This window comes from Amblyomma mixtum, chromosome 3, assembly GCF_055824585.1.
Source record: "Amblyomma mixtum isolate Tamu chromosome 3, ASM5582458v1, whole genome shotgun sequence".
Classification (NCBI taxonomy): Eukaryota; Metazoa; Arthropoda; class Arachnida; order Ixodida; family Ixodidae; genus Amblyomma; species Amblyomma mixtum.
Window position 1 is genome coordinate 423,055,125 of NC_143014.1, and position 26,169 is coordinate 423,081,293.

General features: G+C 47.5%; 1 protein-coding gene and 1 non-coding gene across 10 annotated transcripts in view; both read right to left on the bottom strand.

Moving 5' to 3' along the window:
• Positions 1–26,169, bottom strand: part of LOC149357903 (uncharacterized) — a 286,652-nt gene that overhangs the window by 167,056 nt on the left and 93,427 nt on the right. The window lies entirely within an intron of this gene.
• Positions 18,506–18,577, bottom strand: TRNAP-UGG (transfer RNA proline (anticodon UGG)). The gene has a single exon. It is a non-coding gene; the product is annotated as a tRNA-Pro (tRNA).

Sequence of the window (26,169 nt, forward strand, 5' to 3'; positions counted from 1 at the left end):
GTGATGTAATGTTCTATGTACATGAACTATATACAAGCCATTATGCACATTGGCGCTTCACATCCTATCGCACATAAAAGCGCACACTTACATAATAAATCTCGAAATCCGGCTTTAACATTCCTTTTCATCATCATCATCATCTATTGTACCTTTAAAGATCCCGTCTGGCACATTACATAAGGCGTGGGAAAAGACAATGGTGTGATGCGATCATATAAAAGCATGTGAATTAAAAAAGCAGAACAAAAATAACACGAAAAACAAGTTTCACGTGAAAGCAACGTCAGGTAATCCAAATAATACAAAAAAATATGTGACAAACAATGCAGTAGAATATAAAATAAAACATTAAAATGTGCGGAAATTAAATAAGTGGGAAAATACTTGTAGGGGATGACGCAACGGCACAAGCAGTTCAAATTGCAGGCAGAGCAGCGCGAGGGAAGTAGCTATAGTTGGTTCAAGTGCTTGGTAGCTGCCTAAATCTGGTGGTATTAGATTTTTGTATTGCTCAACTTCTATTCATCGTTGTTTTCACGAAGCTCTCTGCTGCTGCTAGTTACTATTCCAGAGGCTTTGTTCGAGCACTATATCAAGGGTTCCGTATTTTCGGTACATATATACTCTAAAAAAAACCGGCCCTTGGGGGAGTAAAGACAGCTTTAGTCCTCAAAACGGCTCGTTAATCCCCAAATTTGCGCACGGCACTGTTCTTGCCACAAATGCGCGCCGTGCGCAAACTCAACGGACTAACTACCGAGAAAGAGAATAACGGGGGGGGGGGGGGGGGGGGGGGCGAATCGCAGCTTAGCAGCACGGGAAAATCGCGCGAGAAGACCCCGACTGCAATAGTACTCGGTTTTTGATGCGCAAGACGTCGTCTGAGTCCAGTGAGAGTAGAGCACAGCCGCTGCCTGTGACGAAGCAGATAGACTCTTTTGCGTGAGAAAAAGGCTTCGTGCAACCGCAACGGCTGGCAGCTGGCAACTGCATAAACAAGTACTACGAGCTTCAATACGTGTGGAATGTGAGTTGTAAAGATTAGGGTTGAGCAAGTACGCGTAGTTTCATATCGTTGCCATTCGTTTACGAGCTTATGTGATGCTGTATAAGTATCGGCGACACTTAGCGAAACGATGAGTGGCAAGCAATCAATTCCCTGTCACCGCTGTCTGCCAGTAACAACAACGAAGTGAACCATGGCCTTCTATATTTGTTTTCAACAGGCTGTAATGGGCCGCTGCCAATTTCCAGATATAAGACCACCTATACGCACAAAAAAGAAACGAAAAGAAAAGAACTGTTGTGGTTGTGAAGTAATGGAACATGTACACAGAGTTCAGCACTCCTTTTTTGGCCAAAACGCAATTTAGACCGCCGTGCGTGCGCAGTAAAGCTTAACGAAGCTGGTTGCAAAAGCATATGACAGAAATATCACCATACTGTGCTCTAAACAGCAATACGTGTGACATCAATGCGACCGGCAGACAGGCAGTGTGTATGTTCCATATATAAGGCTTTTATTTTCTGCCCCGGACTGTCGTCTGTCGTGGCTTGGTCATATCCGTGCTCTGCTCGTAATCCAAAGGTTGTCGGTTCGGATCCTGGTGTTTTCATGTGCATTTATTTCTGTTTCTTTTGTCGTGGTTATATGTGTGAATTTCTGTCGGAAACTTTCCCGCTCGAAAATACGCTGGAAATCGCGCGTCGTTTGCATTTTTTCAATGAAAGTCTGCGCAGGGAACTAACTGTTGCACCCTTTCTAAGGGGACCAACGGTTCAACCCTTTGCAGTTAGCCCCAAAAAGGACGAATGCCAGCGGCAGGTCAGTTAGTCCCCAAAAGGACTAACCTCCCGCCCCCTGTTAGTCCTTATTTTCTAAGAGGGTACCAACAAACCCCGAAACAGCTGTTTTCCCTTAATCGGTGAAAACCGCAAAACACCGAATTTGAGCTATCTTTGAAAAAAAAAAAGACAAGAACGTTAACATCCCCAGCAGTAATCTACCACATTTTTTCCTCTTGCATTCGGAACACCGCCGAATTGTCTTTGTACTAGGTCATTCCTTTCTTTCGAAGCCACATTCCTTGCCCCGTTCCCTTTTCATATCTCTACCACGGGAATGCGGGTCATGGGTTGCGCTCTTGGGGCAGCTGTAACGGCAACAACCAGCTCCACGTCCAAAATCGTTCTGCATCGCAAACTGGAATCGGGAACCACTCTGATGAAACTGGGAAGAAGGCCGATTGGGACATCCTGCGTTGAGGCACATAGCTCGGCGATGACTCATGAAGGGATGGTTCTAAAAAGATGGCGTGCGTTCGATGTCTCGCGCAGCTGCAGCAGCAGATTTTGGATGTCGATGAAGCTTTCAACCACAAAGGCGTCCAGTCGTTTCTTTTTTATCGTTCGTTTGGTGTGTGCCCAAGGAACCATGGCTCTAATATTTCGGACGTTCCTCTGCACGCGTATAATTTCAGTGGAGGGATGCACTGGACGTCTAAATTCGCGGAACCTGGCAGCTCTTCACGCCCCCGGTCTTCCATCTGGGCACAGTGAAAGATGGAGAAGAACATATTGTGTCATCAAAGCAAGGTTTGCGAAAAGATGCATACGCATACGAACAAAAAAATCTTGAAAGAATACAGGAGTCTCCATGTGAGCTTTATTAAGAAGGCTAACAGCAGAGGAAAGGCGGCATGATTTCAGCTCCTTGCTTACTGTTGCGAAGAGCTATGCAAGTTTATCTGCGGAACTCGTAGACAAAGAAGAAGAATACGGTCGGCATGCGTGAGGCGGGGAGAGAGATTTAACGAGAAAGGCACGAAGGTCAGCCTTAAATGTAATTTTCTGCCGGGCTACTGAAGAAAAGAGGAGAAAATGCGTGACCATCGGGGCAGAACAGAAGCGCCAATCAACCAGTTGATTCACGAAGCGGCTGGTTGTAGTCATAGGAATGTGCGGTTTTATTCAGCGGGAGCGATACCACTAAGTCGATTCCATATATATTTAACCGTGCTAAAGATAAGGATAGGAGGAGAAGGAAAGGACCGACCTGAAAATTCTCTAAATTGCTGTCCTCGTAGCCCTCCTCGAAGCAGCTTCCTACGATCTCTCGAACAGCGAGACAAGTACCACACGCCGCAACCCCAGCAGCAGAATGGAAAACCGTTAACGAAATGGGCTCGCAAATAAGAGATTATGAAACGAAACCATCATTGCTTCCAGACAGAATTGTTTCACTTCATGAAACGCAGGAGACCGCCGTCAGATTGTTCTTGGTGGACGACTCGGCGACGGTGGCGTCGAATCACGTGATGCGATGCGCCCGAATCGGCGATTTCGTGCGTCGTGAGGATCTGTGCTTTATCGTAGCCTAACGCAACAGCCCAATTTTGGCAGCTGGCTATTTGAAAGGGTTACCACACAACTCTTCGAACAGTAACCGAAGTAATGAAGTGTTTCCGGGATACTTGACCCGGCCTTTAGCGTAACCTCAGCACGTAACCTGTCGCTCAGCAGTACCTTGCTGAGCGATAGCATGTTATCTCTGGGCATCTCAAAAGGCGTTCGGTTTTGCGGGAAGTGGCAGCTGTAGAAAGCGTACCAGCATGACAATAGGTCACAGTGCACGAGAAGATTATTCCGGATATTATGCGGTACCCACCGCGCGACATGAAGTCGAGCCATATGGCGAGGCATTCTCTGCAGCTTCCGGCAAGAATAAGAAAAAAGTGCTTTTAACTGCCTGGTGACAAGCGGGGCACTCCGGTCATTAACAGCCCTCCGTTACATAGAATTGTTTGTCCACCACGCTCGTAACCACTTTCGCAGAGTCGAACTAGTTTTAACGCCACTCAACTCCAGTTTTACCCGCTTATTACAAATAAACAATCCCTCGAGACAAGGGTGCATGAGCGCTCGAACAGCGCTTGCAGGTTCTCACAGAGACTACTCGGGCATTCTTTTCATTTAATGTATCACAATTCAATTGAAAATGTATCCAAATCACTGATTTCGAGGTAATATAAAATAAAATTCAAAGTCCTGCCGGTGTTCTCCATGGCTCTCAGGACCGCCCGAACAAGCCCAGGACGCGCAAAATCTTCAGGTCCAGGGGTCTGCGTAGGCGAGAAAAGACAATGAGCGTGGCGAATCACGGGAGACAAAGATAGCAGACACTAGGAAATCATGCTTAAAGCACCGAATTCCTCGCCAGTGAACTCTGGGGCACCTGCGTTTTTACTCAAATGGAAGGACTGAAAGATAGTTCCTAACAGTGTGAGGCAACCTCAGAAATTCCGGCTGCATCTTCAGACACACGGAATCGTAACGCGACAACTGAAGAGCTATCGCCAGTCAAAGCCTTCGATATTGCATTTCATGCCCACATGGAACAAGAGCATTTGCCGCTGTGCATGCACGTTTGCTCCTTTGCGTGTTGTCGTTACTTATGCTTGCAGACATGTTAAGCCTAAAGGAAAGCAAGTCAGCTCATCAGAAAGTGGACGCGACGCTGGTAAATGTTTTCCACCGTTATTAAATTACATTTCCTGTGGCCCCGTTGTTGTGCACTCCTATCATATTAAGAGACCTTGCATAAGCGCATCGTACATAAAAAGGAAACTGAACACGCGTACATGCCATTTTTGTTCTTATTAACAACCGATTTTGCAGCTCTTCCTGGCTATATTGATCTTGGTTCAGCAGCAAAAGACGTCGCTGTTGCCAAGAAAATTGGGCCTAAACATTTCGCCGCCCTTCGATTCAAACTCATGACGTCAATGCAGAAGACACCACCCTCTTGATGTGAATGGAAGGTGCGCGCGTAAATATATGTCGCAAAGCATCGCACTTCCCTTGCTAAAACAGCGGAGGGTGGCACCACCTGCCATTTTTATTCCTATTTGTTGCTGATAAAAGGTTCGCTTTCACCAATTTCAGCCGCATTTTATAATAGCTCTTTAATTTGTCGATAAAGGTCAACATCAGTTTGCCTCGAGTGCCGCTTTATCAATACTCCTCTGCACCCCAGGGCTGACGTACTCAGTGGTCGCAGATTTCGCAACAAGGATACGCATGCGCCCAGTGCATGAGGTATTTGAAGCTTGAATAACAGCGCCAGTAGGAGACAAGTGGCACTTAGAGACGACTAATTTTTGCTTTTTGCATGAATGTTGTACCTTTCATTACCTAAGATATGGTGCGATAATCTGTCACAGTGCACGACAAGATTACTACCGATATTACGGGGCAGCCGCGGGATATTAGAGCATGCTTTGTGCAAAGCCGGACAAGCAGTCGAGCCGCACGGCGAGGCCTTCTATGCAGCTTCGAGCCAGAATCAGAAAAAAAAATCCTTTTAACTGCCAGGCGACCCTCGAACTTTAATGCACCGCTCATTCCTTTATCGACTGCACTTGACTTCTTACGTGTGTATTCGGACGACAGTCCGAATGAACTCAACGTAAGCCCCACTAGAAATACCTCCAAAAGTTGCTGTCAACAGCCAAAGTGTGTAGGGAGACGGACGAGCAGGGTCAAATGCAATAGTGTTTGGAAGCGGAATATACCATCACAAAACCACTATTAAAGAATTGGGCGCGGCAACTATGGAGGACGACCGCAGGCGTCTGTGTGAGCCTTCCTGTATTCTCTGGCAGAAATAGCGAAATCCGGTGAGGAAGTTGCCCAACGCAAATCTTTACGACGGATACTGCGGTGGTTAGGAGGACGGTGTTCGCAAGTTTTTCGTCTTCAAATAACTTTTTATTCCTTCCTAGATGTCCCGTCTATACAGCAGTTTGCTACAAGACATGACTGAATGCATATTCAGCTGCAAAGTGGACGCTGTTCTGCAGCTTGGAGAAGATAATAAGGTAAATTTTTTTTCTCGATGGTGTAGCGTAAAAGCGTTTATTTAAGAAGGCTTCACGAACATGAACGTTCGCTTCACAGTGCCAAATGGGCAGAAATATGCGAGAGTAAAAATTTTCCTCGCACAAATTAGCGGCACAAAAGAGCGCAGGTGGACTTTCGCGCTGCCGCGTTGAAGCAAACTGGAACCGACGACGCTACATGGACTTCAGACGCAAGCGACCCATTTCCTTCCTATAAATGCTTCCTACAATAAAGTAGAAAATCTTCTAAACCGATCTTTTCTTTGAATGCTTCTTTCCAGAAGGTTATTGCTATTCTCGAGTAACCAGAAATCATTCATGGTTAGACGGTGCCGTTGCACGTGATTTACGAGTTGTATTTCCGCTTGATGGGAGGCACTGCCGTAATTTTTTAGCAGGCACGTGACGGTCATTCTCCCTCCTCAGCCTCCACCGAGAGCGAAAAAATCATCCGCCTGTACAGCTGACCAGCTGGGCGGTGGATACTATCCCAGACACCTTACGCACCTATCTCCTTCCCAGACGCACCGCAGTCTCCGATCTACCCCCCTAACCTTCGTCTAGCATTCATTCCACGCAGCAAGTCTGCACACACACTCGCAGGCCGCCGCCAGGCCTATGCATAAAACATAAGTCACCTTTGGACACTGGGGCGGTGGCCTACACACATGGCTGCCTCACGAAAACCGCGGGATCCGCAGCATCCATCGTCCTCCACCCTTCTCTCTCAACAACCAACACTCACTCAACCGACCCGTTCAGCTCCCCACCCAGCACTATCACCCTAAAGTTCAACGAATCCCAGATGCCATCAAACTCTTGACCACAATTACCCCCGCCCCCGCATACGTATTCCATTCAGACTTTAGCGTACGTGCTTATCACGAAAGAGCCCTCCCCTTCCCTACAGGGTCGCCCTTAGATGCCCCACTCAGAGCACTGAGCGCACGACCGGTGACTCTTCGATGGATCCCTGCTCACATAGGCACCTCCGGCAATCGGCTGGCTCCCATGCGATACTGCGTGTCTGGCGCCAGAGACCACATGGATGAGCCCGCAGACGGTGCCCGCAGTCAAAACCTAAAAACTCACTGAAACTCGCGAAACTCGCACGCTTCGCCAAACAAAACTTATTCTCCTTCATACACCAGGTACAGATAATTTTCATCGGTACACTTTCACACCTGAGTGCTTCAACCTTCTCACACACGTACGCAAATACACAACACTGACTTTCACAGTCCCACACAAGGTTCAAGTGCCCCACCTCTATTCCCCCCCCCCCCCCCCCCCGTAGCCCATGTGGCTCGCCTCCCGGGACCTGACCCTGCAACGCCTCTCATCGCTTTCGGGCGTGACCTGTTAAACGGCTCACATAAAGGCTGTTACACAGATACCACCACCCTCCCACCTGCCCATCGTCGCCATCATCTTCCAGTGTTCGTCCACTCGTTCTTTACTTGCCCTGTGTTGCCGCGCTTAACGCGCGTTTATACTCCGACGTAACGCGCGCGTGCATGCATGTGCATACGGAGATTTCCTGAGCTTAACTTCAAACCTTTTCGTTAGCGTCTATGTTTCCGCACCACGGGCCATTACTGCCAATATATAACTATTGCATAAGTAGTTCGTGAGGGAAACTCAAAACTGCTATTCAATACTTTTGAGTATTTCAAAATGAACCGCCGCCCTTTTTTGTCTCCTGTTTCCCTCTCATGGTCCGGACCTGCAGTCACTACATGCCCTGGTCCACTGATAAACCGCTTTTATACCACTGGATGAAATCTACATTACTCCACAGTTATTTGCCAGTTAGTCGCGAACGCTTTGCATGGAAGTACGGCCCGCTCCCTCTCCTGTGTCATTCTGAAACTAGGCGTGTCTGCATGGCTAACGTCGGCACCTCCTAGCGAGTTTTGCCCGTGAAGATTCGGAACGCCGAACAAGGAGCAGTGTGGCGGCGTTAGGGAGACGCCACTTACGGGAGCACCCGGCAGGAGCAGCAGCAGCGCCGCGGCCGGACGGCCTACAAGCTCGAGCAGCTCGGCCGTCAGGACGAAGGCAGTGGCAATCCAGGTGCTGTCCGGCTGTCCACCGCACCACTGGCGATGCATGGAGCGCAAGCCGGATGCCTTGCTCCACTGGCAGCTGCTTCCAGGACTGCGCCGTTGGCTGCACCCGAGAAGACGCGCGCAATAATATTCCAATAAACAAAAAGGCACGCTGAATTTTGCTACGTAAACGCACAAACAAAAAACATTCCCGCATCAAAAGTGGATCCTCATCAATGATGGCTCATCATTACCACCGTCATCAGCCTGACTATGGCCACTGCATGACAAACACCTCTACCATAGCTCTCCAATTACCGCTGTCCTGTGGAAGTCACGGCCACCTGGTCCCCGCAAACTTCTTAATCACATCTTCCCACATAGCTTTCTGTCAGAGTAATAAAAGCGTACTCGAAAATTGGGAACTATGAAGACTGCTGGTCGATGGGGTGAAGTTAGGAGGAAGAAAAAGAAAGTTCTGACGGAATATTGGCGAATTTAGAGCACTTTTATCTGTCCTGAACTGTGCTATCTTATTTGCTCTCACAAGACCAATCCCAATTTCAGTTAAGATTTAGAGCTGAGCCCTGACCACTTGAACCCTTTAGTTGACATGGTAAATAAGCAAAGCAGCTATCTCAGCAAAAGAATAAAAGTAGACAGAAAATGATTTGTCGCATTCTTGATCACAATTCAAGTTTATAATAAGTCGTACGCACGACTGGTTTAGGTCATTACCTCATCTCTGTCAATTTTTCATTAACTTTCACAAATACGGAGAAAAATTTTTACTCAATTCATAAATGTGCAGGTATTTATAATGCCACACCACCGCCCCAACGAGGCAACATAGCCTAAAAGCAATTACGGAAAATTGACTCGTCTCGCACAACTGCGGAACAGAGATGTCAATATTTTCTTTTATGGGTCCGCGGTGTCACTTTTGCATAGTGCCCTGCTTCAATATCTTATGCATTCTGGTGGGAACTCTCGGAGCTGTGTCGAGAATTGATTCTAACAGGACTAAGCAACTACACCGACAAGCATGCTGGACTTTTCGCCCTGTGGGCAGTATGGGCAGCAGCATATCCTTGTGAAGGTATGATACCTTTTCAGGGAGCCCGATGTGCTGGGACCACTACACATGGTCTGCTGGCTGCTCCATTAATGGCGCGAGCACCGCTGGGAAGAATTTACTCCCGGCTATGGGCAAGTGGCTTTAGTTCCTATACCAAACTGACTAGGAAAAGATAAATGTTGACTGCCGACTCTTCTGAACCGTTTGATTCTTACAAGGATGTATTTCTCTGCCGTTGCCGCTTTAAACCAGCATAAAATAATGGCCCGAGAAACGGCGAAGTGGCTGGGCAGGCTGTAAAGTTCCAGTACCCTAAACAATACTTTGACTCCAAGAATTCGGACACCACTCTTTGTCGTCTCCTGTGAGTGCCTAGAAAAGTCGTCTTTCAGTCAAAAGGTACTCAGTGGAACAAATCGTCCTTATAAATTTATTCTGACAACTTATTCAGGACTAGTTACGCGCACGAGCTGATTTACCGGGACCAATCTACCTTTGCATACCGATCCGACATTTGTGTCCGATGAACAACAGCTCCGAGCTGCGCGAGTCCGGAGAGGTTGAGAAGGGCAGGCAGCACCGCAACATAATACGCGGCCATGTTGAGGTGTTCTTTTTGCAGATTCCAACCGAAAACACATTTTGAAGAAAGCGGCAAATGGAATTACACAATTAAAATACGCTTTCGTGTGCGAAAGCGTAAGCCCGCCCGCTCACTTCATGGACGCATTCGCCCAGCGCTGGGGCGTGATGTAACCAGATGCCACGCAGCTGGCACTTCTACCTCGGGATTGCTCTTCGTTGCCGCCGCCGCGATGCCGCCGCACCCCTTATCTACGCGTTAAGTTCGTAAGGGGGCGCCGCCGCCCTATATACCTCGGCACGCGCCTGCTCCCCAAGAGCTGCCGCATCAGGTTGCATTCGGATGCGCCGACCGTCTCCGTGAGGTCATTCTGAACTTGACATTGATAGATCCCTGAGAGTCCTCGTAGCCCTCCTGGCGCAGTGGTGGAGCAGTTAAGCGGTTCGCCACTGCTCTGCCATGGCAGGTGCTGCCACCGTTGGGTTTGCGCGATCCAGGTTGCTCTTCCCGAGCAACCGTTCCCGATCAGTCGTGAACACACACGGGCGCGGGAACGCGCACGCACACAGAGGCGGGTTTTCTCTCAATGGGGCAAGTAAGGCTTGCGCCCAAAGAGCAGCTCTCGGGCAAGCGGGGGGAGGGGTCGGAGAGGCTTGGATGTAGTCTTCAATATCTACTGATACTAAATTACATAGGCACTCTTCTACGTGCGCCGTCGCTGTAACGTCTGGCTGCACTCAGCAAGGCAGCGTCGCAGCTCGATCACACTGAAATGTAATCCTCATGGCCTATTGCTGGTTGAGGAAAAGCATCAATTCGAGCACCATAAAAGCAGCTAGAGATAATACATTGTGCCCCATGACAACGTCTGTTATCAATGACACTACGTCTACAAAACGAAACCAAGATCACAGCACTATACATCAGTAAATTAGTGCTTACAAGCTAAGTGTGTGGTTTATGGTTTATAGGTGTTTAACGTCACAAAGAAACTGCGGTTATGAGGGATGCCGCAGTGAAGAGCTCCGGAAATTTCACCCACCTGATCACCGGAAAGGAATTAGGGTAGCCATGGCCAGAAAATGACCACGGCTGCAACCAAATTTTTTCTTGTGCTCAGGGGTTTTATCTTTGCCGCTCTCAGGGGAGCATAGTCTCGTTAATTAGAGTTGCAACGAGTTTGCATTGTGAGGACTTTCCAGCGAGAAGGCACACAAAATCGCAAGAAAAAACACAACGTCAAAGTTTACTTATTCGTTCTTTTTTTTTTTCCTTGGCACGACGGCAGCTAGAAGAGAACTGCGACACCGTTTCTAACCGCACGAGTTACTATAAAGTAGCGGGTTTCACCAAATAGCACTTGATGCGGCGGTTTTTTGCTCAATCCACTAGTTGGCGAGGAATGATCTGGAGTGGCGAATTGCGAGGGCATGTCATCATTTTTCATGTCATCTAGGTCTTAGCATCGCCGTTTCAAACTCGGCAGTTCCAAACCAATTTTCCTCTTGCCGTGCCAGCTGTAAGGGCTATGGCTGCGTTCATGCGACGTCGTTCTTGTCATCACAAACGCGCATGAGCTGACGACACGTATGCCTCATTGCAAAGTGCCACGCTGATGCGCCAGAATGCTGATCACTGATTGGTCCGAACACAAAAGTAGACAGCTGCGGCCTCCCCTTCCCTCCTCAGCCCCATTTTCTCTCTACTTCACAGTATCTGTCCAGCCGAACACCCCTCTTATATAGGGATCATTCGTGACCATGCATGTCGTGCCGACGCACCGCTACCCTCCGCCCTACGCAGCTCCCCAACTCCAAAACCAAACCTCGCGACTGAAGACTGCACCTGGCTACTCGAACAAGCTCGCAAAAAGGCACCTATGCCCTGCATTATTAAACTATACCTGCGTTTGCCCACAGCCCACTGAAGTGCACATCACCGCAGGGGTAAACATCTGGTAGTTCTTTTTTTTTTTCCTCGTGTTTGGAACCGCATGGCGCGTTTTTGGGCGCGATTGCCGCGCGGATGGTGGGACACGCGCGTCATTGTGACGCGTGCCCAGCATAATCCAACACGAAATCGCGCCGCCGCGTGGTTCTACGCTTGTAGAAAAAAACGCCTCACGCTGCGCGTCTACTGACGTCACGGCCGGTATCCACCAATCAGCGTGCAGGCGCGTGTCATTTTGGTTCTTCGGTTTGCCAACAGATGGCTCTGCTCTCCGCGCATCTCGGCGGTACTTTTTTGGGGGAACTTTGCTCTTTCCTCGGAGGAGCTGGCTTTACTGTTGAGCACGTCCAAAGAGCCACGTGCATTCACGCTTCGTGTTCTTTCGCGTGTAGTGCTCGGCAAACATGCACAAGACAACCTTTAACGAGGTATAATTACATGAAGATTATTTTTATTGCAGTGTCCTGTTATTTAAAGGGCATATTATATATGCGGTAACAGATAATTCACCTCGTTGGCAGTTGTGTGGTCTAGCAACCCGAAAAAAAAACGCCGTGCTCTAGTTCACTATAGCGCCGCTTCATTTTTCTCGTGCGGGTGCTCGCGCGTCGGCGGCATCGTGGGCGTTTGCCGCGCGTCGCGTTTTTCGCTCGCGAAAAACGCTCCATTCCTTTTTTTTTTAATCCGGGGTGGCAGCTTAAATCAGCAGGCCCTCACCAGGCCTAACATCAAGCTGCTAGCTTTTCCTCTAAATTCAAGACATGCTACACCCATGTCACTATGTCCAGAAAAAGCGAGCCGGTTCCAAACACTAGGCGTGAAAACATAACTGTGCGTTGGACCGTAATGCTTCTCGCAGTGGAAGACCATCTGGCTACTTCTCAACTGCGGCTAGTGGGTCCTGCATAATGACAGGCTGAACCATCCGAACACTCGCCGGACTCGGGGAAGCAGCTGACAGGGAAATGCACCAACTGCACTAAGGCTAGTGAGAAGAGTTAGGAGCAAACTCACCGAGTAGGTTGCTCTGGTGACGGCTGAAGGCTGTGGCCGGCTGTGTGCATTTCTGCACAGGCGCTTCTCGGACCTCAAGCTCCTCCTCGCCTTGACCGCAGGCCTGTCTGTAGGCACCAACGGCTCCTGCTCCGATGGTGCAGCTGAGGCGTCGGATCGAGAAGACGAAGCGCTTGGCGAGCCGGGGGACCAGCGGCCGCAAGGATGGCCGCATGGAAAGGGCTGCGATGTTACGGCAGCTCCCCCGGCAGCTGCGAGCTCCTTGTCTCAGATCGTTCGCCATTGCGCGTTGGGGTCCGGAACCACTCTTGTGGAGCTTAGCAGCTGACCGGTAGGGACAGGCTGGGTGGACGCACATAGCTTTCCGATGCCCCAGAAGGGGCGGTTCTAAAGAAAAGATGGCGTCCATTCGATGTCTCGCGCCGCTCGAGCAGAAGACGCGAGAAGAACGAAGACCACGGGAGTTTCTTTTTTCTCCTCCTTTCCGTTCATTCGGCGCGTTCACAGGGAGAGATGTCGGCAATACTTGGAAGCTCTGAGGACGCGATTGATTCCAGGGCCACACTGCATTTCACGTCGACATTCGCGAAGCATTTGAGTCCGCCACGTCCGTGGTTTCTGACCGGGCTCAATGGAAGGTGAATAGGTCAAGATGGGAATCATGCTTTGTTTCCAGAATGATCAGGACGGAGATGAACAAAAATGAACAGTTCAAAAGAATGCAGAGTTTTCAATGGGAGCTCAGGTAAGGCGGAGGGGAAAATCATGGAAAGCGGATATGCTTTCAGGTCCCAGGTTACCGTTTCGAGGGGCTGAGTCGTTTTCTACAGTACCACAAAACTACAATTTTCTAATCGAGCTTGGAGAAACAACAAGGGGAAGAATTAGTAGGAAAAGTAGAAGAATGCGCATCGAGAAAGATATCGGTAAAGAGCAGACACTCCCGTAAAGTCCCTGCGGCTCAGCTTCTGCACTGCCGCCAGTGCCCGGAGCGGCTAGTGAGACCGCTGATTTCATCCTACGAGATTTTAGACGCGTGCTTTAGCTCCGTTCCGGTTTCAATAGCCATGCTTTCGGTTCTAATTTACCTCTGGTTTTTAAAGTGTTCAACTACATCATCTATAGTGGTGCGCAATGGTTTTATTATGTCGTTTCTAAGCATGCCGCGCATACAGACGTAATAATGTCGCGGATCGCAACCTTTTTACTGGAAATACTGCGAAGCTTCTCGAAGAACCTAAGCATGGCTGATTTCGTTTATGAATATTGGAATAATGTGATCAAAGATATTGTTATTGCAATTTTCTGCCGTTAATTGGTCGGTTTTACGCTTTTCGCAGTTACACACAATAGGAGATAGTGGTTTCATGAAAATGTTTGTATTTTTCTTGTTTGCAGGGTTAATGGCACTGAAAGAATACTGAATCACACTGTTTATCAAATACTTCATATTGCAATGAGCAACAAAAATTAAGTTTTGGTAAAGGTGATGCACCATGTTCCGAACACAATAAAAAAAAATGCGCGTACGCACTGCGTGTTTTTCCTCAAAAACAACACCCGCGAAAATAACACTAAAGGAGTTGTCAACGGCTAGACACCAGCAAGAGGGGAAAAAAGGCTCTTACGGCCTGCGCGCAATTCCTGTACGTCAGCCTTGAGCAAAATGCTGTTCTGAAATCCAAACACAACATACTGAACGCATCATATTATCACAGCAGTACGCCTGCATCCTTGATAAAAAGAGATTACTACGATTTTTGATCAAGGCCTTGACACCATAAAAAACAACTGAAATGCTGGTCCGGAAAAGACGGCGCAAGAACGAACGGCTGGTTGCACGGTAAATGTGCGCTACAGCTCATTTTCTATGCTACATGCGCAAAATAGGTTCACGAAGCATGAGAAACGACTTGCTAACAATGTTCTTAGCTGAAGGAATACCAGAATTATCTCTGCAGACAAAAGGAAACAACTTACCGGAAAAACGAAGCGACGTGTTGCAAAACGCTTTGAGATGGGCGTAACCACCGTCATCCCGGTTCACTAACTGCATTAAGATTTCCTTTCCGCATGCGATAAATGGCTAGAATCTCACTGCAACTATGTAGTGCGTAGTTAAGTTGTTTCCTTCCATTCTTGTTCATTAAACTTGTTGCTCCCCTCTCTTCCTACCTGGGTCCGTAAACGGAGCTGCGGCATGCTGATAAACAAAAGATTGTTATTGAAATACGTTGCAATTATACATATCAGCTCCGAATTGTTTCTTTCAGTTCCCAGGATAAAAGATTCCGTAAAGACCAAACCGCACATGAACTGCTGGAAGCATGCCGCAAAGGAAAACGGGCAATGGCTGTGAAAGTGATGCTTAAAATGCGAAGTATAGATCGGAATGCGACCGTTTCGTTTCCGCAATATAAACCCTTTCTTACCGTGTTTGTGGGCTGTAGTTTTGCTTCTAGAACAAGTAATTCTGCATTTGGCTTAGTGCATTCTATGCATTCTGTGCAGGTACGTGGGACGCAGCGCTTATATCATCATGCCCTTTTACGATAAACCAGGCGTTAATGACGCGGTCATCTGTGCGAATGGCTCGTCGTATTGTGATTGTGATTCTTATGCTGAAGTTTTGTCTCAAGAAAGACGTCGATGCACGCTAATAAAGATATCACTGCAAGGGACGATGTTTCACCAAAAAAAGCCCGAGAGCTCCATCGGCGTAGACCCCGAGTCGCGTCTTATTTGGAAGAATGCTATGGATAGGAGTGTTCTCTCTGGCAAACAGAGCCGACGCGTCGCAATACGCGGTGAGGTGGGCGCAACCATCGCCACGCGACAGGCGCAGCATCAGCGTCTCTATGGAAAAAGCACGCATGGATGAGACCCGGTGGATCTACGATAAGCTGTGCGCAGAATCTAGTGCGCAGTAAAAATTAATCGAGGTTTTTTACGATTTATATAGAGAAATACTGATTTCTGATTGTTAATATGCATGCCCCTTTCACTGCGCCGCGTAATAATGCTGTTTAGATTTGTTTCGAGGACAACATGATCATTAGAACAAGTTACATTCCTATACAAAACACAGTCGTCAGCAAAAAACCTGATTTGCATATTTTAGTGGCCAAGTGTGCAGGCCTTTTCCCAGAGAAGTTGAAGAGTGCCACCATATTCGGCACAGGGCTTTAGGACTGCTAACATCTGCTTGTGAAACAGAAAGCTCCCAAACAGTATTCCTACATCCCAAGGGTTGCGGAGAGTTCCATGGAACTTCGACAAATAATGTCATGTAAGTTTAATGTCTTTAAAACATCTTGTAAACGAGGGACGCGTCACGGCACAGGCACAGAGGTATCAAAACACCTGACACGCGTAAAGTCACATCTACACTCTACTTCATTTTTCGAAAGAAATTGGTGTTAGGAAGTTGTGCAGCTTTATCCGAGCCATGGAAAGCAGGAGCAAACAAGTAGCGGTAATGTCCACGCTATTGATTAAATAACAGAACAATGCAGACGATAAGCCTAGCCGCGAGTCAACTATACTTTCGGCAGCCAACCCAGGTTTTCAGTCTGTACTAAGAAAGCCCGGGTTAAGAACCCGCCTCAGCAGGAAATTGATGCACTTTTCTCAATAACAAAGTTGTCCACTGCACTTCAACAAGTCCACATTACCAATGCGCAAAGAAAAATTGGTATAACCTGTTTGATGACGAGAACAGTTTTTGGAGACGAAAAACACAGATGTTAGACTGCATCACTAATCTTACGGTAAAAGGAAACTCTAATAAACCAAGTGACTCACGTGCTGAGGGCAATGCAGTCGAAAGTGAGCTAGGTCCTAATCCTTTTATCGAACATTTGGGGGTATTAATTGCGTGGATGCTAAAAAAAAAATTCAAAAATGCGCACGCGGGTAACCTAGTTGAACTGTTAAAAGAACTGTCTGATTTCAGCACGGCAAGTGTATACTACTGCCAGATATGAGCATCCATGATTTTACGTTCGTGTTACAAATACTTCACATTATCAAGAGGGTCCATAATAAATAGCACCATCTCAGCATACCGGTAGTGGCAAATATGAAAGCTGTCTTGGTATCCTCACTTACGAAGCGATAATTCCAGCAAGCGCATCCTGACAAAAGGAAGCTCCCGTTCCAAATTCTGTCCTAGGCTATCAGGCCTTGAAAACACGATCTGGCGACAATAGTGCAACTTCACTGGAGCGGTAGTAATGAAAGGTAGTGAGAAGTGGTGGCTGTGGTGACGCTGGTGGCAACGACAACGATGGATGAATGATACTAAGTTCTCTTGAAAGGTAAATCTTCACTACCTGCCATTTATTACTGCGTCAGAGCAACCTAACGGCAAATGTAAGGGGCCCGTCCGGGATTTGAACCCGGCACCTCTCGCACCCAAAGCGAGAATCATACCCCTAGAACTACGGGCCACATGGGATATCGGTATAGAAACACGTCCTTGCGTAAGATACACAGAATACCGGTTTAAAGATCTCGTTCGGTTTTATTCCGCATCTGAGAGTCATATTCGTATTCACGAAGCTCTCCGCTTTAGCTAGTTAAAATTCCATAGGCGTTGCCTTTGTTTTATAGGACTGTGGTATTCAGGTGCCTTTTTTTTTGTTTTTTGCAGATTGCGCAACCGTTACATCGCACAAGGAATACCATAAGGATAGGGCACAAATACAAAGATATTTAAACTGCATGCGTAAGTAAGGCCTAAAATACAGCGCGCCTCACTCAGTAGCGACAGAGTCATTCTGAGGGAATGCCTGAGAACAACGGGCCCGACAATCTGTTAAAAGAAAACGTGACCCCTCCTCTCGGAGGGGCAACGGTGTAAACAGCGAAAGCGACTGTTCATAAGGAGGGAAGGAACACTCCTCACTAGAACAAAATGTCGCTACTACAAAACTATATCTATTTCAATAGCTGAGGCCAAAATTTCAGTATGGATGCTAAAAACTAGTACACAAGACGGCTGCTCGCTCGTTCATGGGAATCGACTCTATATTTCAGCGCCACTAGAAAAATAATCTGCCCTGTCATTGCTGTCGTTGCGCTCTGGAGAGAAGATACTGAAGGCGCCGCTCGATCTGCGCCCATTGTTCGCGACGTCCAGCAGAGGGAGGGTAGTGGACACGATCGATGCCAAGTGAGGTAATCAGGGCCATGTCTCAGCGTGTGACACTGTTGGACAGGAGAACCTCGGCATAAAGCTCCTGTGCATTGAGCGGTTGAATTTCACAATTACATGAAAATATTGCATCAAGAGGGAGATGAGGAGCGGTAAATTTCACTTCGTCTATGCTGGCAAAATTCCTTGATTCGGCCATTATATGGTTTCAATGACTCATTAGCGTTCGGAACATGTCAGGGCCACCTAAACATGCCATGCCTAGCTCCACGCGCCTACACGCACTCAGAGCATTCCGCGCGAGGCGTAGTATAGCTTAGGGAGAGACGCATCTCCAGCAGAGTAAGCTCTTGGGCTAGTTGGTACTGTAAATTGAAGTTCATAGTTTTCGAGCTCCGCGATGTATACGACCTTCTTTTCGTCCTTCTTCTTCCTTTCTTTGGCCTTGCGGCGTTGCGCTGGAAAACTGCGAACTTAAGACAAGAATCTCCATGTGCCTCGCGCTGTATCGCACTCTTTCTGGCGCTCGTTTCACACAGCGAAGAAAAGAGCTGCTGTGGCAGCTGCACTCAGCTCAAGGACTCGATCCCGAAGTCGCGGCAGCCGCGTCCTCCGATTGGTGAATGCCAGCTACGACAGCGCCCGAGTATCCAGCAGCGCTCCCACAAACGAGCTCCGGTGTAAGCGCGAGCGTGTAGGCGTTAGGCGTGAATCCCTCGAAAGTATCCCAAGAATCCGGGCTAGAGGTGCAAAAAAAAAAAAGTCGTCGGGCCCGTCCGGGATTTGAACCCGGGACCTCTCGCACCCAAAGCGAGAATCATACCCCTAGACCAACGGGCCGCTCGCAGGAGTTGTGCAATCAATCCGTATATAAAGGCGCATTTACATAAGCAATCTAAGATCAGAATTGAGGCTTTTTTTGGTCTCATTAACAGGCCGCAACTGATTGCATATCGTCAAACCCCTCTGCTGCTGCTGCCGATTAATAATCTAGAGACTTAGCGTCATTACTAGCGCAATACACCATTGACGTTCACAACACCCGGTTTGTCGACAAAGCCTGCCATTTATTAAGGCGAAAGCCTTTAATGACTCATGCTCAGGGTGTCCGTCCTTGCGCTGGAATCGCGCCAACCGTGACCTCTCCTCCACGCAGCGGCGCAACCTCCTACGTAATTTCCTTTCCTCAAATTCATTTTCTTCATTACGGGCCCTCTTTCTGTTTCTTCTTGCACTCCCACTTCCTCCCTTCCTCTACAAACGGATGACGGGTGTCCACCTAGATATGCGAGGCAGTTACTGCGTAATTTTCTTTCCTCAAATACAATTTTCATTTTCTTCACTACGGCACCTCTTTGTCTTTCTTCTCATGCACTCCCACTTCCTCTCTTTCTGTACGGTGCTGTTCGGGTGTCCACCGCGAGGGTTGCTAGGCAACGGCTCTAGCTCCAGCAACTACAACACAAAAAAGCGCGATTCAGGCGTCAACTGACCCAGGGAACCAGTTATGCGCGCTTCCAATTTCCTTAAAATGATCGAAGTGTAAAACGCCAACGCCAACGAACACAATGAAGGCCGAATGGACAACGGCAACGGTGACAACGCGAAACGGGCGCTGACGAGCTGGGTTCTAAAACACTGCAATCAAAAAAGCGACCGCAGTCGCCAAAGACAATAAAAACCGCACATGCGGGAAGTCCGCCACGCGCCAAGCGGTTAAGGGAAGCGGCGGTGGATTCACCGCAAGGCTTTCGCCAAGCACACTTTAGAATTTCCAAAGTGTCTTCGGTAATTTTTTTTTTAAATATAGTCTCTATGAGGCAAAGAGATGGCTTTTGTGGCATAGTAATAGCAGTGTTGACGGAGCTCAGAAAAAAGATGAATCACGTTCACTAGCAAACTGGTTAAGAAATTTATTGAAGTTATCTTTTTAAGTACTGTAATGAGGGCCTTGGTTGATGTTGGAGCTTTTCTCCAGCACAGGTGGGATAGAGAAGGTCAAGTGACACATGTGTCCTGGTGTCACGTGTCACAGTTGCTGAGCGCGCTACACCGACGCGCGCTTTCGGAATGGCGCATTAGGCCTAAAATTTTTGAGCCACAGCTCCGTGGGCAGTCGCGTATTCGAACTGTAAAAGCCGATAAGAGTATTACTAATGGCCAGCCACAAATCTCTAGCCCGGTTCAGTGCTTCGATTCCGCTAACACTGTTTTGAAATGACGATAAACAAATGTTTAGGCCATAGAAAGCCTACCACTAAAAAATTGTGGCGGCTTCGCATAAACACCTGCTGTATAGTCATTTCACAGAGGGGTCGAAGAGTGGCGCCATGTTCGGCATTGGGCTGTGGGGAGCAGCTGTCGACATAATGTGGAACACAAATCTCTCACACACTCTTCCCACAGCCCAAAGATCACCTGCCAGAGGGTGGTAGAAAGTTCTGTAAAACTTACCGATAGTTATGTGATGCAAGATAAATGATATTCATATCTAGGAGACGAAGGACACAAAACAATACAAGCGCAAAGGTAATAAGAACAAATGACTTGCATAAGGTGAGATGAGCACCGTGCTTCATTTGAAAAAAAAAACAGTTGTTAGGACGTTGTGCAGCTTTATCCGAGCCTTGGAGGGTAGGAGTAAACAAGTAGAGATATTGATCATGCAGTAAATTAAAAAATAGGCCTACGAAGAAGATAAACCTACCTGTGGGCAAACCATATTTCCTCCAGCTGACCAGGGTTTTCAACCCTACAACGAAGGCCCTGGTTATGAACAAGCCACAAAGAGCATTGAAGCCCTTTTTACAATTACGAGGCAGTCCACTGCACGTCAATAGGTCCGCATTAAGGATATGTCAAGAAAAGTTGAGGTGACCTGCGCCATAATCCAGAGAGTTCTGGGACACAAGAAAAATTGCCGATGATTACCTTACTTCCTAATGCGACATCTGAGCGTAGCTGATCAGCTTTTTCAGCTCTTCGATAGATTGAGGCTAAGACTTCGAGCAACAGATGTATGTACAATTACAGACAACTTGTTATTTTTCACACACTTTCGTTTTTCAAGAAATACTCTACTGACAGGTCTTGATTGGCATGAAGGAAGCTTTGTGGTCTCAGAAAAAGATAGATACATGCTCCCTTTGCTCCACCAATGCCTGGTTCTCAAAGACGAGGTCTATGCAAGTATTTCGCGAGGTTTCACAGCCGTGGGAGGCGTTACGAGCGAGAGGAACGGGATGTTCTCCCGCATAAGTGGTAATTAATTCCTGTTTTTCTTTACAAGCATATTAAAGTCCCCACACACCCTGCCACCCTGGCAGGTGGCAGCTAATGGTTGATCACGAGAGTTCGCTCACTGTTGTCAGTGCTAACGCATGCAGCCTCTATCTCTCTCTCATCGCCCCACGCATGTGCCTATAAGCGCAATTCAAGCGTCCAGTGACCCAGGGAACCAGTTATCCGCACTTCCTTTTTTTTAAATGGCACAACGTTGTCAATACAAACGCATGCAGCGCACATCGGTCCCTACCGCCACGCAGCTTAAAGCACGATTGAAGTGTCCACTGCTCCAAGAGGGCAGTGATGCGCCGTTCCTTTGCTTTCGAAGCTCCCGCTACATTGGTTTCGCAGCTTAAAGCCCAAGTAAGGTGTCCACTGCTGGTTGCACAAGACAACGGCGACAGCGACGCCGCGAAACGCAGAAACGGGCGGCAAAGAGCTGCGCACTAAAACAAGGCCTGGTATGCTGTATCACGAAGCTTCCAATAGATGGGAACTATAAATGCAAGAAAATAAAGTATCGCTGGCGCCAGTACCTAAACCGAGGAGGATCCTAATAATTTTATCGAACATTTGGGAGTATTACTTGTGCCGATCCTATAAGCAAAATGTTCGAAAAAATATGTGAGAATCGCTTGTATCAACGCTCAGGTGAACACTCGCTCGATTTTCATCAAGGGCAGAGTAGATTCAGACCAGGCAGATATCAGCACCCCTGACAAAATATTCGCGTTACGAAAACTGCACATCCTCTGCACGGGCAATAAAAAATTCAGGGGGCACTTTGGCTCTCTAAAGTGCTGCAAGGCGAAAGCGTTTCCTGGCCACTATTTGTTTTTATTTACTTTTTATTATTTTTTTATTTTTTACTCCTTTTCTTAGCTTTATTGTTTTTTATTTTTATTCAAATCATTTTCATTTTGTTTTTATTTTTGTTTATTTTTGTTTTTATTTTCCTTTTCTTGACTTTACTCCTTTTATTTTATTTATGAAGCCCATGCATTCACTAGGTGCGCCTTTATTCATGCTGGAAGCTTGAGCCTTTTAAGCATTGATGCCCTAAGGCGGACGAATCTGCCGACGCGTCTGTCGACACTCCTGCCGACGCGTCTGCTAACGACAGTATGAGGCATTAAAGGCTTTCGCCTTAATAAACAGCACTATCTTAGCATATATCGGTAGAGGCAGATTTGAAGGCCTCCTTTGGTATCTTCACTCACGAAGCGAACAAAAATTCCAGCGAGGTAATCTCATGACAAAGAATTCACCATCCTAGGGCTCTTCTATGGTGTCTTGGGAGATACGATCTGGCAACTACATAGTAACTGCACAGGAGTTGTAGTGCTGGGGGTGGTGGTTGGTTGTTGCTGAGGTGGAGGTGGGGACGGTAGTGGCGCTGGTGACGACAACGGCTGATAAAATATTGATAGCCTAATGGCTCTAGAAACGCGTACGCTATACCCCCTCTTATCTGTTGGCACTTCAAAATACCCAATTGCAATTAACAGCTTACAAATTACATCTTTGGATAGTGAAAAATTGAGCTTTCCATAGAAATGCCATGTAAACCTATAAAGTACTTCCTTTATTTACAATCTGGCTACAAAGTGCACTAGCTTTTCATCTTTCTGTGACTATTACATAACACGTCGGCATGTGTAGGCCGTGCAGGTATCGTAATGTGTTTATCGACTTCCAAAGTGAATTTTTATAGATGGATTACCGCGAACTTCACAGATGTCCATTGCTCATCGTCGTGTTTTACTAACACTGCAATCCAAATAATATGCACACTCTCGCGCGCTGTGCCCTGCGCATCGTAGTCTTCTTCAGTTAATGCTACTATCGAACTAATATCGTGGCCAGCCGTGCCGACGATCCAGCAACGCATTACAATGATCCTACAGAGACTGAGAGCAATAGGCTTACGCCGCAGTCGATCACGCCTGGTGCTGAACTGCAACTCACTTTTGCGCTGTGCGTTGCACCTCATGGTCTTCCTGAGTTAATGCTACTATCAAGGGCGTCCGCAGATTTTTTTGCAGGGGGGGGCCCCATTGGTTGTTGGCGCCGGAGGGGGGGGGGGGGGTATGTTCGTAGCAAAAAGGCACTATTTGCGGAGTAAATTTATTTATTTATATACAAATAAAAATTAAACAAAATGCACACATGAAAGAAAAATTACAAACAGCAAATTAAAGCGCGGCTAGGAGAGGTACATTGGAGTTTATCAACGAAGAAACAATTAAAATTAATAAAAATGCAAAAAGATACTATCACTTCGTGGAGAAGAGTGCTCAGTCTTGCTGCATACGGGTTCTCGACACACCCGGATTGATGACCAGCACACAGCACAATATGTTCACAAACACGCAACGACAGTCACTCAGTCAGTCTTCCTTGAACAGAAACTGTAGACGCCTCGGATTTTTCTGGGCGAATTGCGTGATGACACTGGTGATAAATTCATTTCTGTGCTTCATTACACGCTCTCGGTGCACACTCATCATACAAAGGCCGTCCAGTCTGTCGTTTGTCATCGTTGAGCGTAGCCACGTTTTCACTCTCCTCATTGTACTGAAGGAGCGTTCGACCGTACAGGTAGTAACTGGCAAAGCCAGAGCTACCTCAATGGCTTTTGCAACACCAGGGAAGAATGTCTTGGCCTGATGTAGAAGGTCGCAGTAAGTTATTTCTGATGGGTCCCCAGTTTTGTTGCACCACATCTCGTACCAAGAGATGGCCTCTTCCTTGAAGTTGTCGATGCCGTAAAAGCACTGGAGTTCTTCGGCGAGAACAGCGAACTCAACACGGCTCAAGTGCTTCATTTTTGATGGATGCAGCTGGAGAAGTTTGAAGCTCCTCTCATTGCTTTCAGAAAAGCGCCGAGCTAAAGAAGCAGTGAGGGAGTCCAAGTACGGCACATATATTGCCACACGGTAGTATTCCTCTGGCGACTGAATCCCGTAGTTGTCTCGGTGGGCCTGACGAGAGACTTGTCTTGGTACAGATATCACCACATTTAAGTGATTGGCTGCCTCCCTTGCTGCATTCATGATGTTAGAGAACTCCTCTACAGCGTTTGTCCGGTGGCCGCGAAAAATACGTTGTAGCTCAGTGATGTGGCCATGCACAGAATGGAAGTCCATGGATACACCTTGCAGAATGTTCGTAGCTGGTTCGAGCCGAGCGCTGTACTTCGCTACAATATGCAAGCAGACGATGAAAGATGAGCTTGTTGTTGCGCAGTAGAGGATGTGAGCTCGTTGTCTAGTTGCAGCGTTCGAGCATGATTCCGTGGACGCGAGCTGCTCGAGTGCTTCGACTATGGCCACGTAATGCTGAGAGAAGATCCTAATAGACTTGCACTTTGCAGACCATCTTGTCTCACACAGCATCGGAATGTTGGGCACCAATTTTCTCCGGAGCACGCTCTCGCGGAAGAAGTTTATGGTTTGTTTGATTATCCCAATTGTGTTTCGAATTTCAGAGACGTCGTTCAAATCGTTGATGACGAGATTTAGTTTGTGACTTGCACAGTGGAAAAATAGTGCCTTCGGGAACTGTTTTTGTATAATTTTGTTCACTCCAGCTTCTTTTCCAGCCATTGTAGAGCATCCATCGTACCCCTGTCCAACGAGGTTCGAAAGAATCAGTCCGACATTCGTCAAAAGCTTCAAGATTGCCGCGGCGATGCAAGCGGAGTTTAATTGCTCCAGCTCTACAAATCCCAAAAACTGCTCTCGAACGCACACTTCGACTTCCGCCTTGTCAATAAAGCGAACGCCTATAGACATCTGCTCTTTTCCTGAAATATCTGCAGTTTCGTCAGCAAGAACGGAAAAAGCAAACGCTTCGTTAGTTTCGGTAACTATCTGCTCTCTCAGGATGTCGCCACAGATTGTGATGATCTCGTTCTGGACGCGGACAGAAGTGTACTTGGCATTGCCAGCAGAAGAAGCGAAGTGCTCCTGAAGTAGAGTATCTCCAGCTTCTACACGAAAGCCAAGCAGATCATTGAAGACTCCACTATCGGACTGCTTGCCGCGAATCGGCAAGTCATGCGTCGCGCAAAAGACAATGGTGGAAACTATTGGAAATAGTTTCTCACGGTTCCTTTCAACTTGCGCGTGCAGTGCTCTGTTCAGCTGCTGTACAACGGGTAGCTGCTTGCCTTTCATCACATCCATAAAGTTCTGTGAGGCCGTCATTGCCTCCTGGTGCCATTGGGATTTTACGTGATCCCTGCATGCCTCGTGCATTTTTCTGTAGTTACTGAAAGCGCGCACGATAAAACTACCTTGAGTACCCCGGTGAACACGCGGAGGAAAAATGACGCAAAAACGACAAAAGGCACCTTTCGCTGTCGCTGAGTACGCAAGCCAGGGGGCGTAATCTCCCAGCCACTGATGTCGAAAAGGCCTCTTTCCAGGTGTTACATCCTTCTTAAAATCATATGTGACATTTGGCGACCATGGCTTAGTAAGAAGACGTAACTTCAAAAAGTCCGGTATGCCAGTGAGTTTAGCTTTGCCTAGAAACTCTCCTAAGTCATATTCTTGAGGCAAGTTATTTGTTTTCTTGATGTTGTCTCCGGACTTCGATCCCAAGCAAGGAGAAAGGGAATCGTTTCGGCTTACTGCGTGACCGGAGCTCGCTGGTGGAGTTCCTTCCATGGAGACGACGACGCCGGCTACTGTCCGGTGATGAAAGGTTGCATCGCTCTGGTCAAATCCGGACTTGAATCCCAAGAAAGGAGAAATGGAATCATCTCGGCCTGCTGCATCACCTGAACTCACTGTTGACAGAGTCCCTTCCATGGAGTCGACGACATCAGCTACTGTCCGGTGATAAAAGCTTGCATCACTCTGTTCAAATGCTACACCGTTGTCACATGTCACAGCAGAATCTGCAGGGGCGCATTTGGATAATGCTTCGTCAGACAACCGCTGACGCGTGAAGAAGCGTCGAATATCCATCATTCGGGACCGCGCGAGACAAAGCTGGCTATGGAGTTCCTCGGGGTTGGTAGTGTTAAAAATATATACACATTGATTGGAAAAACGGTTGAATGCGTACGTTGAAAACAAAAAATGACCATGTATGCAGCGAAAACTTATTTACAAGATAAATGCACGCTCGCAGCT